Raw genomic sequence first — 8,697 nt, forward strand, 5'->3', positions numbered from 1 at the left:
TTTTAGCTTTTAATATCAAATTAATAAAATTGCAAACTGGTATATAAGTTGAAGTCATGCTATCACAAAATTTTCAGGATACATTAAAGTTTTAGGTAATAAGCAACCCAGAAAAAGTAGCCGTTTTAGACAAATTTTTGATTTCTATGCTTGAAAAAGTACTTAATGTCAAAAGGGACTGCTAAGGTTTTGATCCAGAATGTTTCTCAAGTGTCATGGGTGATAGGCTGGGTCTGCAGGTTGGCACTGTGGATAGTAGTGGAGTCTTTAAGGGTGGGCCCTCTGGGGGGGGGTTAGGTCACTGAGAATGTGCACTTGAAAGGACTCTTTGGTCCCCAGTCTCTTCCTCTCATGCTTCTCAGCCATGAGATGAGTGGCTGTGCTCAGTCATGTGGTCCCACCATGATGTACCCGACAAGCCCAAAGCAGTGAGGACAAAGATTAGAAGCTCCAAAACTTTAAGGCAAAATAAACCTTTTACTCTTTATAATTTTATTACCTCAGGTATTTGTTACAGCTACAGGGAGCTGACTAATGTGGGAACCTTGAGAGCTATTATACAACTTTTGACCTTCTGTTATAGATCTCAAATGCAGTTTGAAAATGAACCCATAAAATATGATTTTATTATATATTACCTGCAAAACAATGCAATAACCACCTCCAAAATCCATGATGGAAACTTCACTAAGGAGAATTAATGGATATAGCTTTGAAGGCCGAAGCCACAAAACTGGCAATTTTATGCAGTTGATGTGATAGAGCTAAAGGAACCTAGAACATACTAATCCAAAACAAAGCAAGTGACAATCTTGTCTTCTCACTCTGGTCTCCGACTAAGGTAGGAATCCCCCATATCTGTAGCAATGACCCAGTCACTCCAGGCCAAAGCAGGTCACTCAGGAACCCCCCTTCCCTTTCCATAAAGTAGGAGGGCATAGAAGTTAAATTCCTGGGGTTGGGCGCCATGTTCCCAGTGCCTAGGACATCCTCACACACAAAAAGCCCTCAGTTAAGTAGTCATGGGGTGAATCCATGACTCTCCAGAAGGCCCCCAAGAGTGAGAAGAAACACATTCTATGATCAAGAGAAACCAAACTCCTTAGTCCTGAAGCTCCTTCCACGGTATTTGTTGAAGTAAACGAGATTTTGAGTCAGGAGACATAATTAGAGCAGGGAATGATATTAGAATAGGGAAATGAAGTCCAAACTGGGTGAATGAGTTGGATGAAGGAAACTCTGAATCTGCAAGTAAGTTCTCACCTCTGGGTGCAGACAGATTACTCTGTGGGGAGGGAAGGCACTGAAGGTCATCGCTCATGCGGTACAAGAGACCTGAGCAGCCAGAATGTAGCACAGGAAAATGGGGAGTTCCGAGGGGCAGACGCAGTCAGAACTGCACACGAGATGGTGGAGCAGAGAGCCGGTGCCAGCACCAGGTCCCAGACGGCTGGGATGGTGCGAGAGCAGGGGTAAGGAGCTGCTATCTCTGCCTCTACCCAGGCTGCGCAAGGACACCCGTCGAGCGATGCTCGTCTTCTTTGGGGGCAAGATTACTGGACTTCTGGGTGAGAAAAAATAAAAGAAACGCAGCAAAGCACAGCCAACCTCCTGCTCTTTCCCCCTGGGTGTGAGGAAGACACATAGACGGCATGCCAATGCGATTTAGATTCTTCTCAGTCAGAGACTGTCTTCAAAGACAGTTGCCAAGTTGTGTGTTGTTAGTTTGAGGCCACGCTGGAATCTGCCATCACTTGGATGTGGGCATGGGGATCGTACTGCCCAAATGTTTGCGTGACATAAAGCTTGACACAATAAAGATTTTCATGGATGATAGAGCTAGCATCCCAAACAACTCGACGGCTCAGACACAGAGCAGATCACAGCATGCGGGCTTCTCCAGGAGCAGGCAGAGTGCTTGCTACCCCAGGAGTCCCTGGCAGCCATGCTCAGGGAACTCCTGATTTTGGTGGGACGAATGTGTCCCCAGAGGGCCATTGTTAGGAGGAAGATGGAGCTGTTCCAGACTAGATTAGCAGAATGGCTGCTCAGATGAGGTCATCAGAGTGGTACTTGATCCTCTAGTCCGAATCCAAAGGGGCTCAAGAAAACTGTGTTCATAAAAACACTAAAAAAACAAAACTATCAGCTGGGTGTGGTGGCACACACCTCTGATCACAGCAGCTCAGGAGGCTGAGGCAGGAGCATTGCAAGTTCAAAGCCAGTTTTGGCAAAAGTGAGGCTCTAAGCAACTCAGTGAGACCTTGTCTCTAAATAAAATTCAAAATAGGGCTGGGGATGTGGCTCTGTGGTAGAGCACCCCTGAGTTCAATCCCCAGCATCCCCACCAAGAAAATAAAAAAAACTATACAATTAACAAAAGAATTCAGAAACAAGACAGAAGAAATAAATTACCCTTGGGTGCCTTTCAGAAAGAAAAGAACTGGTAAAGTTCAGATAGGAAGGAATAACAGAGAAGAAGTGACAGATTTAAGAAGGTGATAGGTTTTCTATTATTTGGAAATGCAAGACATTTTTTCATAAACCAGTTGGCCATAACAATAACGTGAAATTTATTTTAACAACTTAGAAGAAAGGAAGTTGAGAATTTTTTTCCATGAGAAATGGTCAGATTATCAAGGAAACAGAAACAAAAGTGTTTGACACAGTCTAAGCTTTATACAACACATACATGTGTCATAAAGACACGCGATACAGCATTGCCGTGTTTACTTTTCATATTTCCATGCAACCCTTAAAATTAATAAAACATGATATGGATGGAAGAGGAATCATGCCTGAATCGACCTCACAGGAATTCCACAAAGGGCAGGCCCTGTGGATAAGGCATCAGGATGGGAGGGGAAAACTGGACCTCTACCAAGGACTTTGGGGACGCAGGGTGATCAGATGTCAGGGGTGGGGATCGTGTATCTTGACTTCAGGGGGATTCAAGACCTGCCAGAAGAGATCTCCGAGGATCCTGAGGGGAGCGTGGTCAGGGGGCATCTGCTGTAGACATCAGCGTGGCTGCAGGGAGGAGATGCAGATGATAAGTTTTAAGACCTGGGAAATCACTACTGCTTGCTTCAGCAACTCAGCAGTTATTTTGATGGACTCCCAAAATTCCAAAGAATGTCCAAGGGGAGTACTATCTAGAGTCCTAACCAACGAAACGACTGGAGAGAAGCCGGGGAGGGGAGACTGCATCCTCCTGGAGTCCCGACCTCTCAGTAAGTGCCTCTTGGCATTTATGTTCAACGACCCAGACAGAAACGCCATCTGTACACAGCTCTCTCTGGGAGTAGAGCACAAATCCTGGTGATCAGAGGCATTGAGGGGCTGGCCTGGTGCCCTTCAGTGGTGCACGGTATGTCCCTGTCCTGCTCGGAGCACATCTTGTGCACAGTTATTGCCGTCTTTCTGGAGAACCACAAACTGCATTACTTTGAATTACCAAATCAAAACTCTACGTGCAGAGATTCCTCTGCATGGTCTTTAGCATTTTTATGTCATAATCCCACGGTGATACCCCTCCCTGTGCACTTGACACCCATTCTGTTATTGGAAAATTCCCGACAGATGTCATGTGAAGATGAATGTGGCTGGCCCCTTGATATCCTGCTGTAATCTGAATATTTTTCTACTTGGTTAAAAATATCCAGGAAAGGAGAATCAGCTAGAAAACAGGAGCTGGGCCAGCAATGGCTATTTTCATGTGAACTTCCACCAGGGCTCATGATGTGCAGATGACTGCTGCCCCAGGGGAAGCAGGTGGGAAGACAAAGCCAGCCCAGAGGGGCGTGAGTTCAGAGGGGCCAACTGCACTGTGGTCACCTCTCACATGCATGCGTGTGTGTCCACATGCTGACGGCAGGACCCTGGGATGTGGCTATGATGAAGCCCCTGCCCTGGCTCTCCATGTAGTCCCTGGCCCCACGGAGAAAATCATAGCTCCAGACAATAGGTGACTCACCAGGGGACTACAGCCCCAGCTCAGCATTCCTCTCCAAGTAGCTAGGGAAGGGCCAGAGGGGTTAGAGGAGGGTGCCTGTCCTCGATGCAGCTCCATCCCTGGGCAGCTCGTCTCCTGGGGACCTCAGCCAGGAGTGACATGAGGAAGTGGAGGGTCCTCAGACTGGAGGTAGCCAGTCCTCCGACCAGAGAACACGGGTCCTCCAAGGTCACCTCTGTGCTGCAGATAACGCACCTGCTCTTCCCTGAGACTGACAGCCTGGCTGGCAGGAAAACGACAGTGAAGGGATTGTTAGTGGGACGGCGGAGCAAGGAAGTCTGACTGCGGAACAGCCGTGGGCAAGGGAGGGAGGGAGGGAGGGAGCATGGGAGGAAAGACCAGGGAGGACAGTGCAGAGTCTTGGCCATGGAGAGGGAGGTCAAGGTGACCGCAAGTACCCAGCACCCACCAGGAGCCTGAAAGCTGCAGCCGTCTCACAGGGCACCAAGAGGGGGGTCAGGCCAGGTAGTCCTGAGACCTATGAGATGTCAGGAGAGCCAGGAGAACTGAGAAGCAAGGAGGAGACTAGGACAAAACCCAAGAGAAGCAGGGAGTGCCTGTGTGGGGTCTCCAGAGAGGGGCCCGGGGTGTTCTCCTGACTCCCAGAGCAGCCTGGCAATCGGAGCAGGTCAACATGGTGAGCACAGCCCATCCTCATGGAAGGCGGGCAGCAGCAGGGAGCAAGGAGGGAAGAGAAGGCCTTTCCACCAGGTTACACTGCAGTGTCACTTGGGATGCAGATGAAGCTGGCCCTGGGGGAAAAGGAATGGAAGACCCAGGGGAGAGACAGCAGGAATTAGCAATACGGAAGGAAGAGCAGATTTCCTCCTCACCTGGACTTGGTCAAGATCCAGAGCCAGCTGTATTTTAAATGCTCTTTTCCAGGGAGCCTCACTGTGCTAGGAACAAGTGACTGGGGTGAAGGGTTCCACCTGCCGCAGTGTGATCAAGACCTGCATCAGGCCCCAGGTGCTGCAGGTCTCCCCAGTCTGCACACCAGGGTGCATCGCTGGAGACAGATGAGGAGAGAAACCAGTGTTCGCCATGGCCAAGGGCCTGCGTTTGACCTCAGCAGCCCTGGAGGAGACCCCTGCCTTCCTCGCTCCTGTGTGGCCTTGGTTAGACTTGTAACCTCACCATGCCTCAGTTTTGTCACCTGTAAAGTGGAGTCTGGGGCAACGTCCACGGTTGATTTTTGCCCCCGGTTGGGTCATTATTGTACAGCCTCAAGAGTAAAGATATTCATTTAATCACAATGATTTCATCAACCCCCAAGTGTTAATTTTTGTTGTTGCTCTGAATGCTTGTCGTGCACTCAGTAATTCTGAGATTTGCTTGCTCCATAAAGGGTTTCCTGTTACCTGTCTTTTTTCCCTTTGGAAAAGCCTGCATATCTCTTGTTAATTGTCCAATGTTATTGTGCATATATTGCCACCAAGTGTTGCAACAGAAATGTGTTGGTGATTACCTTGCAGAAACCTTATTCTATGTACAGGAAGAAGAGACTCACTAAAAGGGGAACGTTCCAGGGTGAAACTCAAAATGGAAGAAGGGGAATTTGGTTGGTGACATCACATATAGGAACTCTTCATCATATAGAAACATGAGAGGTGCCTTGGAGCTGTCAGAGACAGATCCTGAGCCATTGACACAGCATTGGGAGTCAGGGGATATGAACTAGTGAGAGCTACTCTCCACTGAAGACTCACTAGAGGGTAAGAAAGAGCCAGTCTGAAATGTTAACACAGGCTCATGAGAAAACGTAATTTGTATCACAAAAATTTACATATTCAATACATGAATTGGATTTCATTTTGCTTTCATGATATTTAAATTGTATTGATTTTGCTTGATAAAAACTTCAGAGATTTTCAAAAGAGAAACAGTGGTGGGTTCCAGAGAAAGGAAAGCTTTGCCTCTCTAGGAAATGGTAGTTTGGACAAGAACATAACATGCCAGGGATTGAACCCAGGGAGGCTCAACCCTTACGGCACATAACCAAACCTTTTTTTTTTTTTTTTTTTTTTTTATTTTGAGATAAGAGTCTCATACATTTGCTGAGGACCTCACTAAGTTACTGATGCTGGCTTTGAACTTGCAATCCTTCTGCCTCAGTCTCCAGAGTAACTGGGATTACATGCATGTGCCACTGCATCAAACAAGAATAGTATTAACGGCAAATTTAAACTTGGTAACATTTCCTTCCAAGCAGTGGTTGGAGAAAGACCCTGACATCACTTTAATGGACATTAAGATCACACGACATACCTGGGGTCTTTCTATTATGAACACATTGCAGTCTGAATGCATTGGTCAGCTCTCCCCAATTACAGTTCTACCCAGTACCAGTTCTCAGGGGACATCTCAACAGGACATTCCCTGTCCTCTTGAAGCACTCATGCTCTGCCCCACCTAGTCATGCATCTAATTAACTTATTGGCAGCATCCCTGGAAAACCTTAGGGAGACAATTCAGCCCTCAGAGAAGCACTCAAGGGGGGAGCCCTCCTCTGCCAGCGGTCCACCTCCCTCCTGCCTGGCTCCTCCTGCCCCCACACCGTGGTCTACACTGTGGAGTCAGATCCAGAATCCACCTGTTCTCAGTGTCAACACTCCCTGTGCTCTCCATTCCTTTTCCACCCTCCTCTGACTGTTTCCTTCCCAGGCTGTCCATTCAGTGGAAGCGCTCCACTAACTGTCCAGCTGCTCCTCCCAGTGCATTTGGCACTGCTATGGCTTAGATATGAGGTGTCCCGGAAGCTCATGTGAGACATGGAGAATGTTCAAGGTGCAGTGATTACCTGACGAGAGGAATAAACCATGTTGCAGATGAACTGGGTGGTCAGCAGGCAGTTAGGTTGTGGTTAGAGATAATAGATGACTGGGGTCAGGCTTTGGGGTTTGTATTTTGTCTGTGGTGAGTGGAGTCTCTGCTTCCTGGAGGCCATGCCCTGAGCGGCTTTCCTTCCCAAGTCCTTCCACCAGGATGCCCTGCCTCACCTCTGGCCAAGGCTATGGAGCCAATTGACCGTGGACCCAACCCTGAACCTGGGAGCCGGAGCAAACTTCTGCACCTCTAAGGAGTTCTCGTCAGGTCTTCTGGCCACAGCGACCAGGAGCTGAGCCAAGTGGGCACCGCCCGTCTGCCTGTCTTGCCGACAGGACTCAACTGGATTCTGGGGGCCAGGCCTCCAGCTGCTCTCTGGCACCTCTCCTGGGGGCTTCCCAGTGCTCCTTCACGCCTCACAACTCCGAGGAGCCTGCCAACAGAGACGCACAGAGACGGCCCCGCCCCAGACCCAGTGTGTCCCGAAGGCTTCGACGTTGGGTTTTGTTATTGTTTTGGCAGAAATTACTGAAATCCTTTAAATTACCTCAAGAAAAGTTAGTTCTTCCTCAATTTCCATAGTCTTTAGCCTGGTGTATGAGCCACAGGGACAAAGTTTTGATCCTTTTAAAGTTTTCCCTCCAGGAAAAAAAAAAAGTGAAAGAAATTGAAAGGAAGGGAGGGAGGGAGGGAGAGTTTCAATCAACATTCTCTGAGAGTCTCAGCTGCCCCTGACAGGCTCACCCAGCCCCAGGCCCTGGTTTGTCCACTGTAAGGATTCTGCTTCTGCAGACAAAGATTTCCACCAGGGTCTTCTCAGACCAGGGTCACCCACTTTTACCTCCTGCTGACTAACTAGGTCTCCTCTGAGGGACTTATTGATTCCTCTTTGCTCAAACTCTGCGCCTGTTAAACTCTAACTTGCAAAATCAACTTTAACCTAGACCTTCTATTCCTGTTAGACACAGATTAATAATTGATCATGTTATTATAAACCAACTACTAACCTTTGCTTGGGATTATTTTATTACTCTTCACATAGGTGAGTCTGGGGATGTGGCTCAGAGGCAGAGCACTTGTCCGACATGCGCCAGGCAGGCCCTGGTGCCATCCCCAGCACTGCAAACCATCATAATAATAAAGGTGCAGTGTGTGTGTGTGGATTAGTTGAGTGAAGCCACGTTGGCACAACGTTCAGGGCTCAGACTCGTCATGCACCCTGCATGCCTTAACACCCTCACGAGAGGCGGCAGGAAGGGTTTCACATTGAACCTGGAGTGCAGGTGTGCTCCGTGCCCCCGCTCACTGGGCACAGCCTCTCCTATTTCCCATCTTGCCCTGGGTGGTGGGACCTGCAGCCCCCTGTCCCACACCAGGCCTGCTTCCACTGGGGAAAGTCACATCTGAAAACCTGAATGTCACAGAACGTGAAGGATGCTCTCATCTGTCCCTCCGTCTCTCTCTGTCTCCACGGGGGTCCAGACATTTACATGGGCACAGAGAGGTCCACCCACCACTCACCAGCACTGGTGGGAAAGCTTTCTCCTGTGAGGAGTCGACCACTGGTGACCAGGTGCCCATGGACAAGGCGGGGAGTCTCTGCTCAGTGAGAGCTTGCTGCTCAGAGCCAGCAGCCACCCTGGGGTGGGGACGTGTGGTGACTGCTGAGCACAGGGAAGTGGGGGCCTGTCCCATGAACCCAGAGACAAAGCACGTTCCTCCAGGAGACCATGAGATTGGTTTCCAGGTTCCTGGGAGTCGCTAAAGGGTCCTGAGAGGGACACAGAGGACTAGAGAGAGCCCCACCTTGCAGGAGCAGGGAGTTGGTTCAGAAAGGACTGCAGGGTGCCAGAGGG

At 49.0% G+C, this 8,697-nt stretch overlaps 1 long non-coding RNA gene across 1 annotated transcript; it reads left to right on the plus strand.

The window, feature by feature from the left end:
* The first annotated feature begins 6,497 nt into the window (after positions 1-6,497).
* Positions 6,498-7,414, plus strand: LOC144366905 (uncharacterized). Its single transcript, XR_013426082.1, has 2 exons — positions 6,498-6,802; positions 6,988-7,414. It is a non-coding gene; the product is annotated as an uncharacterized LOC144366905 (long non-coding RNA).
* The last annotated feature ends 1,283 nt before the right edge of the window (positions 7,415-8,697 follow it).

Source organism: Ictidomys tridecemlineatus, chromosome 1 (genome assembly GCF_052094955.1).
Source record: "Ictidomys tridecemlineatus isolate mIctTri1 chromosome 1, mIctTri1.hap1, whole genome shotgun sequence".
Taxonomy (NCBI): Eukaryota; Metazoa; Chordata; class Mammalia; order Rodentia; family Sciuridae; genus Ictidomys; species Ictidomys tridecemlineatus.